The sequence below is a fragment of the Tachyglossus aculeatus genome, chromosome 1 (assembly GCF_015852505.1).
Source record: "Tachyglossus aculeatus isolate mTacAcu1 chromosome 1, mTacAcu1.pri, whole genome shotgun sequence".
NCBI classification, from domain to species: domain Eukaryota; kingdom Metazoa; phylum Chordata; class Mammalia; order Monotremata; family Tachyglossidae; genus Tachyglossus; species Tachyglossus aculeatus.
The window spans coordinates 77787948-77807713 of record NC_052066.1 but is presented as its reverse complement, the minus strand read 5'-3'; the positions used below and the strand labels follow the sequence as shown (position 1 = coordinate 77807713).

At 43.5% G+C, this 19766-nt stretch overlaps 1 protein-coding gene and 1 non-coding gene across 2 annotated transcripts in view; both read left to right on the top strand.

Moving 5' to 3' along the window:
• ARHGEF4 (Rho guanine nucleotide exchange factor 4) overlaps window positions 1-19766 on the top strand; it is a 473125-nt gene that overhangs the window by 25865 nt on the left and 427494 nt on the right.
• Window positions 4132-4269, top strand: LOC119935030. Its single transcript, XR_005453065.1, has one exon. It is a non-coding gene; the product is annotated as a small nucleolar RNA SNORA7 (small nucleolar RNA).

The window sequence follows — 19766 nt, the reverse complement described above, 5'->3', positions numbered from 1 at the left end:
TGCTCCTTCCACTGAGCCATGCTGCTTCTCTGCCTAATTCTCTGATTTCTCTGCTTATCTGACTAACCCCTCATTTCTCCACCCTATTTGCCTTCCCCTCTGTTTCTCCTATGTTTTTGAGTGCTGCCCATTAGGCCCTTTTATACTCAAGCCACCCCAACCACAACTATTTACATATCCTTATACTCTATTACCCTTATCTGTAATTTATTTTAATGTCTGTCTTTTCCTCTAGACTAAAGCTCCCCGTGGGCTGGGATGATAATAATAATAATAATGGAATTTGTTAAGTGCTTACTAAGTGCAAAGCACTGTTCTAAGCTCTGGGGGGGATACAGGGAGATAAGGTTGTCTCACGTGGGGCTCACAGTCATAATCCCCATTTTACAGATGAGGTAACTGAGGCTCAGAGAAGTTAAGTGACTTGCCCAAGGTCACACAGCAGACATGTGATGGAGCCGGGATTCAAATCCATGACCTCTGACTACAAAGCCCGTGCTGTTTCCACTGAGCTTCACTGCTTCTACACTCTACTGCCCTGTTCTCTCCAAAATGCTTAACACAATGCTGTACACACAATGAATGCTCATTAAATACCACTGATTGATTTATTGATTGTTATTAATAATAATAATAATTGTGATATTTGCTAAGCACTTACTATGCACCAGGCACTGTACTAAGCACTATGGTGAATACAAGCAAATCAGGTTAGACACAGTCCCTGTCCCACATCGAGCTCCCAGTCTTAATCCCCATTTTACAGATGAGGTAACAGAGGCAGAGAGAAATGAAGTGACTTGCCCAAGGTCACACAGCAGACAAGTGAGGGAGCTGGGGTAAGTTCCCTCTTAGGCCCTAAGACTTTATCCACTGCACCATGCTGTTAGTAGATATGACCCTCACTTTCCAGGAGCTTACAACCTAGTGAGTCAGACACTGAAAGGTTTCTTGTTGGGGAAAAAAGAGGGTAGAGGTGGTATGTAAGATTTGACTGGGGAGGGAGTTCCAGGCCAGAAAGTGGACATGGGCAAGAGCTCTGCAGCAAGACAAACGAGGTCAAGGTTCAGTGACTATTTTGGCATTAGAGATGAAAATTATGTGGGATGGGTTGTGGTAGGATGAGGTATGGTAAGAGGGGGAGAGCTGATAGAGTTCCTTAAGGCTGATTGTAAGCATTTCTGTTTGATGCAGATGCTGATGGGCAACCACTGGAGGTTTTTGAGGAATAGAGAGATGTGGACTGAAAGCTTTTTTTTTAGAAAAATGACTCAGGCAGCAGAGTGAAGTATGTAATGAAGAGGGAAGAATAAGAAGGGAGGAAGTCAGAAAGGAGGTTGATGTAGTAATTGAGGTGGGATATGATATGCGTTTGGATCAGTGATGTAGCAGTCTAATGGAGAGGAAGTGGCAGCTTTTTGTGATATTTTGTGAAGGTGGAACCAACAGGATATGATGACAGATTCAATATGTAGGTTGAATTAGAGAGGTGAGTTGAAGATAATGCTAAGATTACAGGCCTCTGAGTTTGGAAGGATGGTGGATAAGTGCTTAGTAAAGTGAGTTGCACAAAGTAAGCGCTCAGTAAATAATGGATGTCTGTAGAAATGGGGAGGCTTTGTGGGGGGCAGAATTTGGGTGGGAAGATGAGTTCTGTTTGCATGTGCAAATCAGCAGTATTTATTGAAGGACCTACTGTGTGCACAGAATGGTACTAAATACTTCAAGGAGTACAGTAGTATTAGCAGACACGATCCCTGCAGTTAAGGAACATACAATTTAGTGTGAGATGCAGACAATACAATAAATTATAGATAAGAGGAAATAAAGAGTATAAGGATGTGGACATAAATGCTATGGGGTGTTCTGACTACTTAAGTACCTTGGTGATAATGAAGTGCTGAAATGACAGTTGGGAATATAAAAAGAAAGTGGGAATAAAACGGGAAGACTGGAAATTGAAATCAACCACTGAAGTCTCCTGGAAGGTTATGATTTCAAAAGAACTTCGAAGTGGGGGAAGCGGGAGGGAGGAGAACCGTGGTCTGTATGTGAAATGGCGGGGAGTTCCCTCCAGGGAGAAGGGTGTGAGCAATAGTTTGGTGGTGGGTAAGGCAAGAACAAAACAGTGGGCACGTTAGTTTGAGAGGAATGAAGAGTGTGAGCTGAGGTGTAGTAGGAAAAGAGAGTGGGTAAGTGGGAGGGATTTTGATGATTGAATACCTTCAAGCCAATGGTCTGGAGTTTCAGCTTGATGGTGGCAGCCATTAGAGCTTTTTGAGGAGTTGAGAGTTGTGCCCAAAGTGACATTTTGGAAAAATATAGGCAGCAGAATAAAGATTGGATCGGCGAGGGACTGACTGGAGACTGAGAGATCAAGCATGGACCTTGGTAGAGTAATCAAGACAGGATTTGATGAGTATCTAGACCACTGTGGTGGTAGTTCGGAAGGAGAGGAAGGGGTGGATTATGGAAATGTGGAGGAGGAACTGGTAATAATAATAATGACATTTGTTAAGTGCTTACTCTGTACCAAGCACTGTTCTAAGCGCTGGGGAGGATACAAGGTGATCAGGTTGTCCCACGTGGGGGCTCACAGTCTTAATCCCAATTTTACAGATGAGGGAACTGAGGGACAGAGAAGTTAAATTACTTAAAGTCACACAGCTAAGTGGCAGAGACAGGATTTGAACCCATGATCTCTGACTCCCAAGCCCATGCTCTTTCCACTGAGCCACGCTGCTTCTCTAATAGGATTTGGTGACAGATTGGAATATGTGGAGAGGAGTCAGGATAATGCCAACTTTATAGGCTTCAGAAATGAATGATGGTGTTGTCAACTGGGACAATACGATTCATTCAATCGTATTTATTGAGTGCTTACTGTATGCAGAGCACTTTACTAAGTGCTTGGAAAGTACAATTCGGCGACAGATAGAGACAATCCCTACCCAACAACAGACTCACAGTCTGTTCCTTTCATATTCAGTGAAGAAACTGAGAACTGCATTCCAATTTGTCCATCTCCTCAACCCAGAAAAGTGTCTTTCCTCCAAACTCAACAGCTGGTAGAAATGAAAAAGATTAATTGGAATAATCTAGAAAACCAGCAGGGCTTGAAAGCACCCCTCCCTCTGAGAGTTTGCAGGAAATGAACAAAGTAACAGAACCACTTCCAAATCCCTCTTACAAATCACATGGGAATAAATGGCATCTTCTTCAAAGAAGGAAAGGAGTATTTAGGTCCAAGTTGGAAAGAGTGTGGTCTAGTGGAAAAAGGTGACTCTGGGAGTCATAATCCAGATTCTAGTCCATACCGCTACCTAGTTGTATGTGACCCTGTGCACATCTTTTAATCTCTGTATGTTTCAGTTCCTTCATCCATAAAATGGGGATTCAATACTTATGCTCCCCCCTACTTAGACTGTGAGCCCCATGTGTAACCTGGTTAGCTTTTTTTTAAAAAAGTGACATTTGTTATAATAATAATGGCATTTATTAAGTGCTTACCATGTGCAAAGCACTGTTCTAAGCGCTGGGGAGGTTACAAGGTGATCAGGTTGTCCTACGGGGGGCTCACAGTCTTATTCCCCATTTTACAGATGAGGTAACTGAGGCCCAGAGAAGTTAAGTGACTTGCCCAAAGTCACACAGCTGACAATTGGCAGAGCTGGGATTTGAACCCATGACCTCTGACTCCAAAGCCTGCGCTCTTTCCACTGAGCCACGCTGCTTCTCACAATTTGTTAGGCATTTACAATGTGCCAGGCACTGTTCAAAGCACTGGGGTAGATGCAAGGTAACCAGGTTGGACAGAGTCTATGTCCACATGGGGCTCACAGTCTTAATCCCCATTTTACAGATGAGGTAACTCAGGCACAGGGAAATAAAGTGACTTGCCCATGGTTATGTGACTTGCCCAGCAGACAACTAGTGGGATTAGAACCTAGGTCCTTCCAACTTCTAGGCCCGTGCTCTATCCACGAGGCTTATTATTGTTAATTTGTAAAAAGGGGAAAAGATACCTGCACTCCCTCCCATCCCTCTCTTTTAGTTTGTCTCCCCCACTGGATTTTAAGGTCTTTGAAGGCAGAGATTCTTTCTAATCCCATTACTGTACTCTCCTTAGTGCTCCTCTCAAGGTCGCACCTGGAAAGCTTCCAGTACTCTACCAGTCATGACTACGAAAGGGAGAATCAAGCAGAGGCCTATCCATTCCATTCCGAGCTTGGTCAGTGGCTAGTGAGTGGAAGACAATCTGCTACAAGTCAAAACTCCCCTGTGCTGGGCAGCAGTGGCATGGGAGAGAGTTGAGGGCAGAGACTCGTTTACTGCGTAGAAAGAGACGATGGTAAACCAAAACCACTTATTTTGACCAAGAAAACTCTATGGATATGCTACCAGAATGATTGCAGATGGAAGTGGGGCATTCTGGGAGACATATGTCTATGACATCACTATGGGTCAGACACGATTTGATAGCATAAGACAACAACAACAAGAATTTAGTACAGTACTCTGCTCAGTCAGTGTTCAGTCAAAACTACCGGTCAACCATACTGTGTGCTTCGTATAGAGCAGAGCTGGTTGATATGATTACCTCCTGTCTACCTCAGCTCTAAGCATGCAGTGAGTTCTTAATGAATGCAATTATGAGAAAAGGAAGAGCTTGGGACTCTAGGCTCACAAGTCAAACCCCTCATGACCTTCAATATAGCTTTAAAATCTGAAAGGAAAAACTGGAACTCCTAATCTCAAGCTGGGAGCTGGAGCTTCAGCTTGGCAGGAAATTGGGTCAACTTGTTCTTGCTGTCTCACCACACTGGCTCATTGGAAGTCTTCCCTTTAAAGGAGAGCTGAAATGCTTCCTACTTAAAACAGTAACCCTCAGATAACACATTAGAAATTTTAAAAAAAGGTACACAGGAATATTCTGAGGGAAAAGTAAAATGTTTTCTTGAGGAGAACTATCACTAAGTTACAAGATGGAGCCCTGTTGGTCAGCAAGAGATTGTCCATCTGTTTATCTTTCACTAGCATCAGAAGCTTTACTTGTTTCAGGGACAGACATGTGCTTATTTTTCATATTCTTGGGCCAGGTCCTCTCCACAAGGGCCAATACTGGTAGTGTGAAGGGAGTGACAGGTTGGTAGTGCTTTACATTCACCCTTGAATCATATGACAAAATACATCCCATCTAAGCATCAACTAACTCATCTTTCTCCCGGGGCCTCTTTGTGTTTCATTCATTCATTCATTCAACCATATTTATTGAACTTTTACTATGTGCAGAGCAGTGTACTAAGCACTTAGAAGAGTACAATATAACAATTACAGACACATTTGGGGGGTGCCTGAAGAGCAGCATGGCTCAGTGGAAAGAGCCCAGGCTTGGGAGTCAGAGGTCATGGGTTCTAGTCCCAGCTCCGTCACTTATCAGCTGTGTGACTTTGGGCAAGTCACTTACCTTCTCTGTGCCTCAGTTACCTCATCTGGAAAATGGGGATTAAGACTGAGCCCTGCCTGGGACAACCTGATTACCTTGTATCTCCCCCAGCACTTATAACAGTGCTTGGCCCATAGTAAGTGCTTAACAAATACCAAAATTATTATTATTATTATTATTATTATTATTATTATTATTATTATTATTATTATTACATCAATCTGTCTTGTTGCTCTGTTTCCCTGTAATATTTTCTCTATTTTGCTTACAGAGCTTTGCATGAAGGGAACTGGGTGGACAAAGAACACAAAGAGCTGCCATCTCAGTGTAGAGATCCTGCTCAAACAGAGAATAATAGTAATAATAATAATTGTGGCATTGCTTAAGCCCTTACTAGATTCCAAGAACTAGGGTCCTACCTGGAGCAAAATCAGCCAACAAATCACGTCCTGCCTCTGGCCTGGAATGTCCTCCCTCTCCATATCGCACAGACAATTCCTCTCCCCGCCTTTAAAGCCTTATTGAAGGCACATCTCCTCCAAGAGGCCTTCCCAGACTAAGCCCTCACTTCTTCTTTTCCCACTCCCTTTTCTTTGCCCTGACTTGCTCTTCAATTCATCCTCCCTTTCATCCCCACATCATTTATGCACACATCCTCTAGACTGTAATCTAGATATGGGCAGGGAATGTGTCTGTTTATTGTTATATTGTACTCTCCCAAGTGCTTAGTAAAGTGCTCTGAAGGCAGTAATTGCTCAATAAATACGATTGAATCAGTCAGTGGAATTTGTTGGGAGCTTACTATGTGCAGAACACTACTCTTGGAGGAGACGTGCCTTTGATAATGATTTGAAGGTGGAAAGAGTGATGGTCTGTTGGTATGAAGAAGGAGGGTGTTCCAGGCCAGAGGGAGCAGGTGGGCAACAGTTCGGCAGCGAGATAGATGAGATTGAGGAACAGTAAGTAGATTGGCATTAGAGTGAAATGTGTGGGTTGAGTTATAGTAGCAAAGCAGTGAGGTAAGGTAGGAGAGGGCACGGTGATTGAGTGCTTTAAAGAGCAATAGAAAGGAGTTTGACATGGAAGTGGATGGGCAAGCACTTTTAGAATGTAAGCTCGTTGTGGGCAGGGATTGTGTCTACTAATTCTGTTGTATTGCACTCTCCCAAGTGCTTAGCACAATGCTCTGCACAAAGTAAGTGCTCAATAAGTACAATTGACTGATTGGGGGTTCTTGAGGAGTGGGGAGACATGGATTGAATGTTTATGTAGAAAAATAATCTAGGCAGCAGAGTGAAGTCTGGATGGGAGCTGGGAAAGACAGGAGACAGGGAGGTCAGCAAGGAGGCTGATGCAGTAATCAAGGCAGAATAGATTGTGCTTGGATTAGTGTGGTAGTAGTTTGGATGGACAGGAAAGGATGGATTTTAGTTAGATACAAACTAATCAGATTGGACACAGTCTATGTCCCTCATGGGATTCACAGTCATCACCATCATCAGTGGTATTTATTGAGCCTTACTGTGGGCAAAGCACTGTACTAAGCACTTGGGAGAGTACAGTATAACAACGGACACATTTCTGCCCACATTGAGTTCACAGTCTAGAAGGGGAGACAGACATTACTATAAGTAAATGAATAAATAAATTGCGTGTGTGTGTGTGTGTGCGCGCGCAGTGCAGATGGAAAAGAGGATGAATGATGGAGCAAGTAAGAGTGGCTTAGCAGGGAGTGGGAGAAGAGGAGAGGAGGTCTTATCCCCATTTTCCAGAAGCAGTGAGGCACAGAGAAGTTTAGTGACTTGCCCAAGGTCCTGCAGCAGACAAGTGGAACCTCATCCTACCTCTGCCCCACCTGCTCCCCTCTCCCCACAAAGTCACAGCTAATCCTGTGGGTCTGGGGTCTCAGCCTTCTCCCTTTCTCACCATCCAAGGCCCAAATAATGAGGAGATTGAGCACGGAAGTCCCTCAAGAACTTTGCCTAAAAGGCTTATTTATAGCACTGTTCCTGATATTCCAAGATTAATCAATCATATTGAGCTCTCACTATGTGCTGAGCACTGTATGAAGAGCTTGGGAGAGTATAATACAATAGAATTAGCAGACACATTCCCTGCCCATAATGAGATGAGACCAAGGAGCTCAGGAGCTGCAAGGCCTAGAGGAAAGATCACCAACCTGGGAGTAAGAGGACCTGGGTTCAAATTCTGGCCCTGCCATGTACCTGCTTGTGACCTTGGGCAAGTTGCTTTACTTCTCTGTGCCTCCATTCCCTCATTTGTAAAAATGGGGATTCATTTCTCCCTCCTACTTCTACTGTGAGCCCGAAGTGGGATAGGGTCTGTACCCAACCTGATTAACTTGTATCTACCCCAGTGCTTAAAACAGTTCTAGACACACAGAAAGCACTAACAAATACCATAATAATAATACGGGATCTGGAAGAGGAACTGAGGCAAGTGTGAAGATTGAAATAAAACAAAATCAGGTCTCAACATGCAGACTAGAGGATTCAACACAGAGATTTCAAAAAGCCCTGCCCTTAGTTCTGAAGGTGTACTGCTGATACCTGTCACATAATTAGGAACCTTGGGAAGTTTCCATCCAATAAGAGACATTTACAAGGACCAGGATGTGTTTAAGTCTGCCCCACGAAGGCAAATTATGCTCCATGCGCCCTCCCATGAAGTGTTAGTACCAGGCTATCTTGGGCCCTAAAATCAAGTCAGTTTTCTAGCTATCTCCCCCTTCCCATTGATGTGAGTTCCTTGTAGTCCTTAGGCCAGCAGCTTTCTAGAGAAAATTCCTTCCAAAATAAGTGGCTCTGAATGACCCTACACAGACCTCCCCACTGGGAGTGGCTCTCTGGGATAAGCCTGACTCTATGGTAACTGGAATCTATGACAAACTGCCCATGCACATGGGTACATTCTCTCTTTACCAACATCAATAATTAATAATATTAAACACAGCCCTCCTATCCACAGCTTTTGTGGACACATTAATTTGCCCCTGGGAGCAATAGAGAGGGAAATCTTTTTTTTTTTCTGATTCCTTTATTCTCTAGAGCAAGTCAAGTGGAGAAACACACTCTAGATGCAGAGCCACTTTTTGAGCAGGTGAAGCAGACGGTTGCCTGAAAATGACTTCAATCTCCCCCTTCCCTTATGAGAGTTAGAACCCCCAAGTCCAGAGAGCCTAGGGAATATCCATGCTTCTTTCCTCTGTCCTGGTGTTTGGCTGTCATGAGTAAGATGGCATTTTTTCATTCATTCATTCATTCAATTGTATTTATTGAGCACTTTCTGTGTGCGGAGCACTGTGCTAAGCACTTGGGAAGTACAATTCAGCAACAGAGACAATCCCTGCCGACAACGGCTCCAGGCTTATTCTTACTTCCTTCTTGCCAAATCTAATGGACTCCATCTGAGTCCTCCTTGACCGGCTTCTTCTAGAAACACAGGAGTCAGAGGCCTTGGATTCTAATCTCGAGTCTTGCTGCATACCTGTTGTATGACCTTGGGCAAGTCACTTAGCTTCTCTGTGCCTCAGTTCCCTCATCTGCAAAATGGGGATTCAATACCTGTTCTCCTTCCTACTTAGTCTGTGAGTCCCGTATGACATGAGATTATCTTGTATCTGCCCCAGTGCTTGACACATAGTAGGTGCTTAACAAATCCCACAATTATTATTATTGCTTTTAATACAATTATCTTCCAATTATCTTCATCTCTCTGGCTGATCCTTCTAAGTCTCTTTCAACAAATAAAGACTCTGCCTTCCATTCCCTAACTGGTGGGGAGAAGAGAGCTGATAGATTGAAAAGTTGGTGGAGAATCTTGGAGCTGACCTTGAGGAGTTTTTGCCTGATATAGAGGAAATGGGAAGCCTTAGAGGGTTTGGAGGAAGGGGGAAATGTCCGATGAGCCACTCCTCAAGAAGACTCATGTAGCACAATGTAATATATATTGAAGAGGGATGGGACAGAGATGCTGGAGGAAAGGAGACCAGTGAGGAGTTTGATACAATAGTCCAGCTGTGATAGGGTTGCTATAAATCAAGAATATTTATTGATCAGAGTGGGCAGAGAACTGTATTAGGCAGATGAAAGATTACTAAATACTAAAACATTGAAATACTGAAATACTAAAGTATGTTGCAGATAGTAGGAAGTAGTAATAATACTTTCTGCATAGGTTCTCTCTTGGGCATTGGGAGACATAAACAGGGGCGATTTGAAATTAACTGGGGAATATCCCCTGAAAGAGATGTGATTTCAGAAGGACTGCAGGCAAAGGAAATGTTTTGTAGACCCTTTCCCTGCCCTTAATAATAATAATGATGATGGTATTTGTTAAGCAATTACTATGTGCCAAACACTGTTCTAAGCACTGTGGTAGATACAAGGTAATCAGGTTGGCCCACATGGGGCTCACAGTTTTAGTCCCTGTTTTACAGATGAGGTAACTGAGAGAAGTTAAGTGACTTGCCCAAAGTCACACAGCTGACAATTGCAGAGCCGGGATTAGAACCCATGGCCTCTGACTCCCAAACCTGTGCTCTTTCCACTAAGCAGAGCTGGCTGACTGAAACCCTGACCGAACTAGTGTGGCCTAATGGAAAGAGCACAGGCCTGGGAGTAAGAGGACCTGGCTTCTGTCACTTATCTGCTGTGTGACCTTGGGCAAATCACTTAATTTATCTTTGCCTCAGTTACCTCATCTGTAAACTAGGGTTTAAGATGGTGAGCCTCATAAGGAACATGGACTGTGTATCTTGTATCTACCCCAGTGCTTAGTACAGTGTCTGGCATGTAGAAAATACTTAACCAATGCCATTTAAACAAAACAAAATGAAAAAAAACCTGCACTTGCTGCCTTCAAGCCCACTAGTTTCCTTTCCTGAACTTGCTTGTCTTGTCTGGGCCAAGTCCTGCTATTTTGACAGGTGAGAAGGGGTAGTGGGAAGGAGAGAAAATGTTTCCCTTCAAATTTATTCTTTTTCTACTCTTTTTTTTTTTTATCTCCCAGCAGCTCTCAGAGAAGCAATGTGGCCTAGTGGAAATAGCATGGGATCAGGAGTCAGAGGACCTGTGTTCTAATACTGTCTCCCCCACTTCTTTCCTGGATGACCTTGGGCAAGTCACATGACTTCTCTGTGCCTCAGTTCCTTCATCTGAAAAATGGGGATTCAATACTTGTTCTCCCTCCTTCCTAGACTGTGAGCCCCTGACTATTTTATATCTACCCCAGCATTTAAAACAATCCTTGACACATAGTAAGTACTAAATAATTACCAATCAAAAAGTTGCCCAGAGTTCTGGAGGATGAGAAAAGGGGAAGCAAGTGATGGAGACAGGCCCAGGTATAAAGGGAGGATGAAATGGGAGGGTTGAAAGTGTTCTCTGATTCTGGGAAAGAGTGAGTCATATGAGTAGTTGTCCCTTTGGGGAAGAAACAAGGCAGGAAGTCCAAGAGAGGAGTTATCCACACATTCCTGGCCAATAAGAGATTAACCTATTTTTCTCATCCAAAAACACTCTACGCTTTGTATTTCCTATACTTAGTGTTGGATTTCTCAATCAGAAGTCTAGGGAGCCCAACGATGCTGGTACGAACATGATATGGGTAACTAGGATTGATTAATAATGGAATTTGTTAAGCACTTACTATGTATTAAGCACTTTTCTAAGCATTAACCAGGTCAGACACAGTCCTGCCCCACAAGGTGCACACAGTCTAAGTAAGAGGGAGAACAAGTATTCCACCCTCATTTTACAGTTATGGAAACTGAGGTCTTCCCAGACTAAGCCCCACTTTTCCTCATCTCCCACTCTCTTCTGCATTGCCCTGATTTGTTCCCTTTGCTCTTCCTCCCTCCCAGCCCCACAGAACTAATGTACATAACTGCAATTTTATTTATTTGTATTGAAGTCTGTCTCCTCCACCCCTAGACTGTTAGCTCATTGTGGGCAGGGAATGTACCTTTTTGTTGTTGTATTATACTTTCCCAAGCTCCTTTTACGGTACTCTGCACACAGTAAGCACTCAATAAATACGATTGAATGAATGAATTGGCAAAGCTGAGATTAGAACTCAGGTGTGCTGACTCTCAGGTCCTTGCTCTTTCCACAAGACCACCTTTACCAAGATGATCAAAGCCTATAAAAGTACTGGAAATAGAAAATTTTCTTCTGAATGCAGTGACTTTGAGATGGGTGGCAGTCTGAGCAGTTGCATTGCTGGGCTCCTCCCTAACCCTAATTGCTGGCCGTGGAAGGTTAGTGGTGATGACATTTCTAGGGACATAATCTTTTTTTTAATTTAGTGCAGGGCTGCCATGTAATTGTCAGAGTTTACACCCTCCTAATATTATTGATTGGTGTCTGAAATGTGGCGCCCCATTTCAAAAAGCAGAGTCCAGTCCAACAACATTTTTGACTATGAATTCAGAAAGACAAAAACCACGTCTCTGAAGTTTTCTTAACCTTCCTTTTCAAAGGAGGATTGGAGTAACAGACCTGATGTCAGTCAGATACTGAGCCAATCAGAAAACTGGCCAGGAAATTGGCCCTGTGCTAAAACCAACATCCCCAAGAAATTTTTTTCCTCTGCTCCTCACAAACTCTTGCAGATTCCCTCTGAAAGTGCCTTTTTTTTTAAAGTGGTTTTTGGTTTTGCCACTTTAGGTTTGGCAACAGCCTAAGCAGTATCTCATGAGACTGCAATCAACAGCTGAAATTTAACTGAACGCAGAATAAGCGCTGGTGAATTTCATTGTCTGTGGTTGGAGGAAAAATCGTTCAGTACAAAATGTAGGTGATGCTAATGCATCTCTGAGATCGGAAAGAAGAATGGGTTTTGTATTTGAGACAATCTTTGGGAAATTAGGTTCAAGTGCTTCTGGATATGGGTGTGGGTTTGGTTTTCCAGACCTGAACTAAAGGCTGAGCCTTCCCATTCATCAAACGGTATTAGGAAGACAAGGATCTGAGACACTCAACTGAACTCAGACATGGGCACACTTCTGCTTGAAGAATTCCAAAAATGAGTTCACGGAACATGCACTGTTTTGAGCACAAAGTGCAGTATGACAATGTAAAGGTTCAGAGAAAGAAAGGAGCGAAAGCCATGAGAAGATGGTTAAAATAGTCCTCCCTATTTGGACTCATAGAAGGCTTTATTCCTCCACTTTTGGCATAAAGAACATCAAATGTTCAATCTATAAAAAATCTAAGTACAGCCTAATCATTTTATCATGCACCCTGGTTCTTCTAAATGGATTGATTCATGTGCCTGCTTAGGTCGGGCTTTCTTGTGTAACTTGAATCTATGTGGATAACTGAATCTATGGGTAACTGCAGAAGGTTGCAAAAGCAGTTGCTGTTGGTTCCTCCTCCTCTCTCTTATGGCTGTGTGACCGTGGGTGAGTCATTTAACTTCTCTAGGCCTCAGTTTCTTCATCATTGGGGATTAAATACCTGTTCTTCCTCTTCTTTAGACTGTGAGCCCTGTGTGGGGCAGGGACAGTGTCTGTCCTGATGATCTTGTATCCTACCCCTGTGTTTAGTAGGCAGTTGGTACATAGACAGTGATTAACAAACACCTCTACTATTGTTGTTATTATCATTAGGCTGTTGTTCACCAACAGAGAAATTGCTTTCAGAAGAGTGGTGTAATTGGTCGGTCCATTGTAGAAAGCTGCAATCCAGCAGCAACTTAAGGGTCATATATTTTCCGCTTTCCAAATGTCATGGTGCCAAGAGGCCAGACTCAGGTGGGCAAGGGTGGAAAGGTGCCATTGCTTAGATCATCGAGAAGAGTGAACCCCAGCCCCCTGTCCAGATCTCAGAGGAGTGGAGGGGTCTGCAGGGAGGCAGCTGGGGGTAGATTCAGCAGTCCGAGAAGTGGAATGCATCTGTTCATTGTTATATTGTACTATCCCGAGCTCTTAGTATAGTGCAGAGCACACAGTAAGTGTTCAATAAATAAGATTGAATGAATGAATGAATGAATGAATGAATGAATGTGGGACGGCTGTGCCAGAGGACTGTGGATTGCCCGTAGTAGAGGCCGGTTGGTCTGTAGTGTTTTCTCTCATCCACTGGGAATTGAACAGTTGGAGAATTACGAAGGAAGAAAAAAGTCATGGATCCAATCAACAGTTAACTATTGATCTCTGACTGTACTAAGCTCTTGAGAGAGGACAACTGCATTGGAGACCTCAAGGATCTTACAAGGATCAAGGATCTAATTGGGGAACCAAAGGAAACAAGGCATTTCCAAACGCTGGAACTGTAGTAACAAAAATATAAAAAGATTCATTTTTTTAAAGTGTCAAGTAATTTTTACCAGAGAATATGTGTAAGTGGTTCCCACTATCATTATTATTATGAATGATAATAATAGTAATTGTGGTATTTGTTAAGTGCTTAATATGTGCCACGCACTGCATTAAGCTCTGGGGAAAATACAAGGTAATTGGGTTGGACACAGTCCCTGTCACACGTAGGATACAGTCTTAATCCCCATTTTATAGGTGAGGTAACTGAGGCCCAGTGCAGTGAATTGCCCAAGGTCACATAGTAGATAAGTGACAGAGTTGGGATTAGAACCCAGGTCCTTCTGACTCTTAGGCCCATGCTCTATCCACTAAGCCATGCTGCTTCTCAACAAAGCAGCATGGCTCAGTATATAAGAGTATGACCTGAAAGTCAGAAGGTCATAGGCTCTAATCCCAGCTCCACCATTTGTCTGCTGTGTGACTAGCACATAGTAACTGCTTAACAATATCATAAATATTATTATTATTATTAGATTGTAAGATCCTGGAGGGCAAGGATCATGTCTACTAATTCTGTTGTACACTCACAAGCAGTTGGTACAGTACTCTGCTTACAGCAAGCACTCAATAAATACCACTGATTGGTGTAGTGCACACACTAGGAAATAGTCTTAAGAGAGGTTGTCCTGGAAATCTGGAGAATTTTTAACTTGGAGTGAAGGCAGAGTGCTGACTTTAGGAGGTGGCTTTATGAAAGCAGTTTATGAAAGGATGTTTTGCTTTTCCTGATATTTTGGTCCCTGCATGCATAGACTAGTTTCAAGAAAACTACTGTTTGCCTTCTCTTTTGTCCTCTTTTGAACGGCCCCACATTCCACACCTCTACATTCCAAATTGAGAATTGTGACCACCTCCTGCCAGAGATTTCTGTTGGATGGAATCCATTTTCTCAGCCTGGTTCTGCAGAATACCTCAGAGCATGGCCACCTCTAGGGATTTGCTTTCCTTTGGCCCAGGATGAGGACTCAGGGAAGCGGGGGCTATGGGGTGAGCTCCAAGGAGGGAATCAATAAGGAACTGGCTGTCCAAGGGACAAAGACGACGTAAAGCATATGCTAAGACTAAACTCAGCCTTGTGGGAAATGGAAGGAAAGCAGAGCCTGGTCCTTGGGTTATTCATTTGTTGGAGGCGACAGTGAGTTGAATTTGGGACACTGGGACTTTGAGGAAGTGAACAGGGTGGACAGGTACTGAGACAGCAAGGTGAAACACTGCAGAGCAGAAACCTGCCACATTCCAAAATTGCGCCAGAGCCCGGAACAAACATGGTCTCCCCCTGAAATGGGATTCTCAACTGCTGCAAGGAGGTGGTTCATTTGCTCTATTGCTAGCTAGCAACAGCCAGCAGCATTTTAAAAATTGCAAAAGGGAGAACTGGGGAAGAGCTACAAAATATAATGAAGGGTAGAAGACACAGTGGGTGTGGGAGGAGATCAGGAGAATTGTAGAGGGAGAATCCAGCTCTACATACTCTATTCCTCAGTGGACTTAATAGTTACTTCATCTGGGTAGTAATTTACATTTCTGGTCCAGAAAGTGTACATCTTCACAAATACATTATTATCCGAAAAGGGTTGTTAGAGAAGCAGCATAGCTCAGTGGAAAGAGCTCGGGCTTTGGGCTCAGAGGTCATGGGTTTGAATCCCAGCTCCTCCACATGTCTGCTGTGTGACCTTGGGAAAGTCACTTAACTTCTCTGGGCCTCAGTTACCTCATCTGTAAAATGTGGATGAAGACTGTGAGCCCCCCGTGGGACAACCTGATCACCTTGTAACCTCCCCAGTGCTTAGAACAGTGCTTTGCACTTAGTAAGCACTTAATAAATGACATTATTATTATTATTTTTATTATTAGACCCATATCTGTGGGAGAGAAACTGAATCCAAGAGCATTAGATTGTAAACTCCTTGTGGGCAGGGATAAAATACCATTGATTTTTTGACTGAAGTGCAAGCAGTCAGTTTTCCTAGAATCATCCAGGGCACCAGATAGTGGTAGTAATAGTTCACAATTAGGTTGAACTAAAAAGTCTTCTTGTTCCCTATTATACATTATTGCCTGTAGCAGCTGAGGAGAGTAAGAAATACCAAGAGTCTGGATTTTTGTCTGCTGTTCTCAGGCCCAGTCTGCACAAGGACATGGGGAAGTGATGGGGTGGCCGTTATTTAAAATTTAGGCTTATTTCCATCCTTCAGCTTTACGTTACAATATGAAAGGCATTTGTCTCCATGAGTAATGTCAAAGGGAGGACTAGGTCCACATTTTCTGGATTGGAGTCTATATTGATGGAATTTCAGAATATTGGTTCCACTCGCATTTTGTTGTGAGCCGCATGGACCTCAGCAGCCCGTGAAGTGAACGGTCTCTCCGTTTTATATTTCTGTTGGCTTGTTTTGCCCATGATATCTGGTTGCAACGTCATCTGGCCATTTCAACGTTTCTCAAAAATAACATCCATGGGAAGTACAGCCAAACCAAAGCGTTCCAAGTAAAAGCAGCAGGTCTCTGAGCAACACTTCAGAAGGAGTTATCCATGCCACTGACTTGCCTTGTTCTTTGACTGGATGGAAAAGTCAAACTCATTTTCCAGGAATTTGAATGCCTACTAATTAACATGTTCACTTCTGGAGACTTTATGGGGCTTTGGTTTCCTTGAGCTTTCTATCAGACTCTGCCTTTCTTCCTGATCTTTTAGCCAAATCATGACTGAACCATTTTCCAAGAGCAGTTTTCATTTCAATCCCTTCTGAAAGCAAAGAGCTCTCCCTGGCAACTGTTGATTAATATAAATTAGCTTCCTCGTAAGGCACCACACTCAAGAACATCTTGTATGGCAAAGTAGGTAATCTCAAGATTTGCTGTGAAATTGGAATGTGGCCATTTGGTTGCTAAGAGATCAGATTTTTAAGAGTACAGAACTTTAGGGCCACTAGCTTGTCCCTCTGGTCCCACATCCTGACTAAAGACTGAGAGCCTGTCTTCTAGACCATGAACTCATTGTTGGGATTGTCTCTATTTGTTGCTGAATTGTACTTTCCAAGCGCTTAGTACAGTGCTCTGCACACAATAAGTGCTCAAGAAATATGATTGAAAGAATAAAGGACATTATAATATTCTCAAATAGACAGCTCCATGTCTACTCCCTGAGACGAGAAATGTCCAGTGTTAGAAAACAACAATCATCAACTCTTTGTATTCTCCAGGTTTTCAATTGAATAATGAACACTTGTAAGGGTGAATTTGTCATTGTCATACCCATAAGTACAAAGCTAATTGCTGCCTCTTAAGTTAAAGAACTATGCCACATCTGAGGCTAGCTCCCTTCTGAACAGCTGCAGTCATACAGTGAAACTACTTGTGTTGTAATGTGTTCTGCAAGATGGGATTGAAAAGAATACACACAGTTGTCTTGTGTAACTCATATCGAGATTTTTATTTTAATTTCCAGAGGAAAAGCAGCACGGCCTAGTGGAAATAAATAACGCAGGCCTGGGTGTCAGAGGACTTGGGTTCTTATTCCGACTCCACCACTTGTCTGCTGGGTGAGCTTGGTCCAGTCACTTCAGTTCTCTGTACCTGTTACATCATCTGTAAAATGAGGATTAAGACTGTGACTCCCTAGTGGGACATGGGCCCTTTCTAACCTAATTAGCTTGTATCTACACCAGCGCTTAATACAGTTCCTGGCACATAGTAAGCATTTACCAAATACCATAGAAAAAAATGAAAAAGTACATTGGGTAGAATTTACCTGGCCTTTTAACAAATAATTTATTAGTTATGCCTTACAAACCATCCACGAGATGAACTTGAATATTTTTTAATCCCCGTTTTGATAAGGAGCAAACTGAAGTCTTGCCCAAGTGAAACAAAGACAGAATTAGGCTAAAAACAATGATCACAAGTTCCTAACCTACACTTCATTCTCTGCTTCTCTGAGCTCCAAACCTTCTCTTCCTCTTCTATCTTGTCCACAGAACAACCCCTTCTCACTCTATATAGGCTTGTCTCTCTTTCCACTGAGTCTAGTATCTTCTCAGTGTCCAGCTCTGTCTCTTTCACCCACCAGAGTTTTCTCCCTTAAATTTTCTGTGCTTCAGTCTTCAGACTTTTCTCTGGACATGGATCAGAATGTCTGTTCCCCAAATATTCCAGGATTTTTGTAATTGGTCAATGGTATTTATTTAATGCTTATTGTGTTCAGAGCACTGTATTAAGCACTTGGTAGGTACAATTCAGTAGAGTTGGTAGATGTGATCCTTGCCCTCAGGGAGCTTACATTTTGGTGGGGAGCAAGGCAGGGGTGGGAGGGGGCTGAGGGGGTAGGGTGTTGAGGGACAGACATTAAAACAAATTACAGATGGGTAGGTATAAGTGTATAGGTACATTGCTATGCCATGCAGCTCTGAATATCAAGTGTATGGGTGAAGGGGAAGGGAGAGAGAATAGGGGAAATGAGGGCTTAGTCAAAGAAAGCCTCTTGGAAGAGATGTAGTTTTAGTACGGCTTTGAAGATGGGCAGAGCGGTGGTCTGTCAGATATTTGTTCATTCACTGTCGTATTTATTGAGTGCTTACTGTGTGCAGAGCATTGTACTAAGTGGCTTGGGAAGTGCAAGTTGGCAACATATAGAGATGGTCCCTACCCAACAGCGGGCTCACAGTCTAGAAGCAGGCTCACAGTCTAGAAGAAGATAGGAAGTGGGAGGGAGTTTCAGGTCAGAGGGAGGATGTGAGCAAGTTGTCCCTTCCCCAGAGTCCCGTGAGACTGCCTGGACCCTATGCGGAGCTGGCCGCGGTTGAGGTGAGGCTGTGGCCTGTCCCCCTCCTTCCCCTCTTCCCATAGCCTGTGGTCCCATCCTGCCCTGTCCCATCTCCCACCATCGAGTGGTAGGGGTTCAGGCCTGGTCTTGTTCAGGCACACAGAGTAGGCAGAGAACATGCACTCTGGCAGATGCTAGGCAATCTCAACTCCCCACATTACCTCACCATCCTCTCAGAACTTGGACTGTGCTGTAGGTCTACCAGGCAACTAACAGTTACAGGTGGAGTGATTCTGGAAGCGATGTTCTCCCAGACCACAAGTCCCCACCTCTCATCTCATGGGAGCTTTACCAAATGGTTTCAGTACTCTGCTGAGGAGGACTACAAGGCTTACCACACAGACAAGCTCCACAAGGACAGGAACCCTAATGGAATCGTTAACTTTGGCAGCAGTGAGAATAGGCTTTGCTTCCATCTGCTGTCAAAGAGGCTGAATCAGGGGGAAATGCATCATATCAAGGCTGTGCATCACAGCTGCATCACATCGCATCACATATGCATCACATTACATCACATCTGCAGTACACTGACTGGAGAGGACACATGGTTCTGCAAAAAGAAGTTGCCTGGTTCCTTACCTACTACTGCAAAGCACCAGATCGTCTCAAATTGGAGAATGTGATCATGCTGAATCAATCAGTCAATGGTATTTATTGAGTGCTTAGTATGTGCAGAGCACTTTACTAAGCACTTGGGAGAGTACAATGTTGAATGACTGCAGTTCCCTGCTCTCAGCATTGGCCACGGTTCTGTGGGAGCTAGGAGAGGCATTTCTGATTGCCACTCCCTTCTACGGGGCAGAAATCCAGAAATTGTCTTTCCATGGCAATTTCTGTCTTGTCTATGTCTGTGTAGGCAGCAAGGTCTCTGGGACAGACAGCCACCCCTACCAGCTGTGGGTGGGAAAGTTGGCAGCACCCCTACAAGGGACTCAGGTCTGAGGGGGTGAATTTCAAAGGCCTCATCTGACTGAGTCTCCACAATCCACTAGGTGATATCTACTCCCCTGGAGAAAAGTTGGAGTTCCTGGAGCTTGCCAAGATGCACTTTTTTTTTAATGGTATTTGTTAAGGGCTTACTATGTGCCTGGTACTGTAGTAAGTGCTGGGGTAGATGCAGTCTATATCCCACAGAGGGCTCACACTCTAAATTC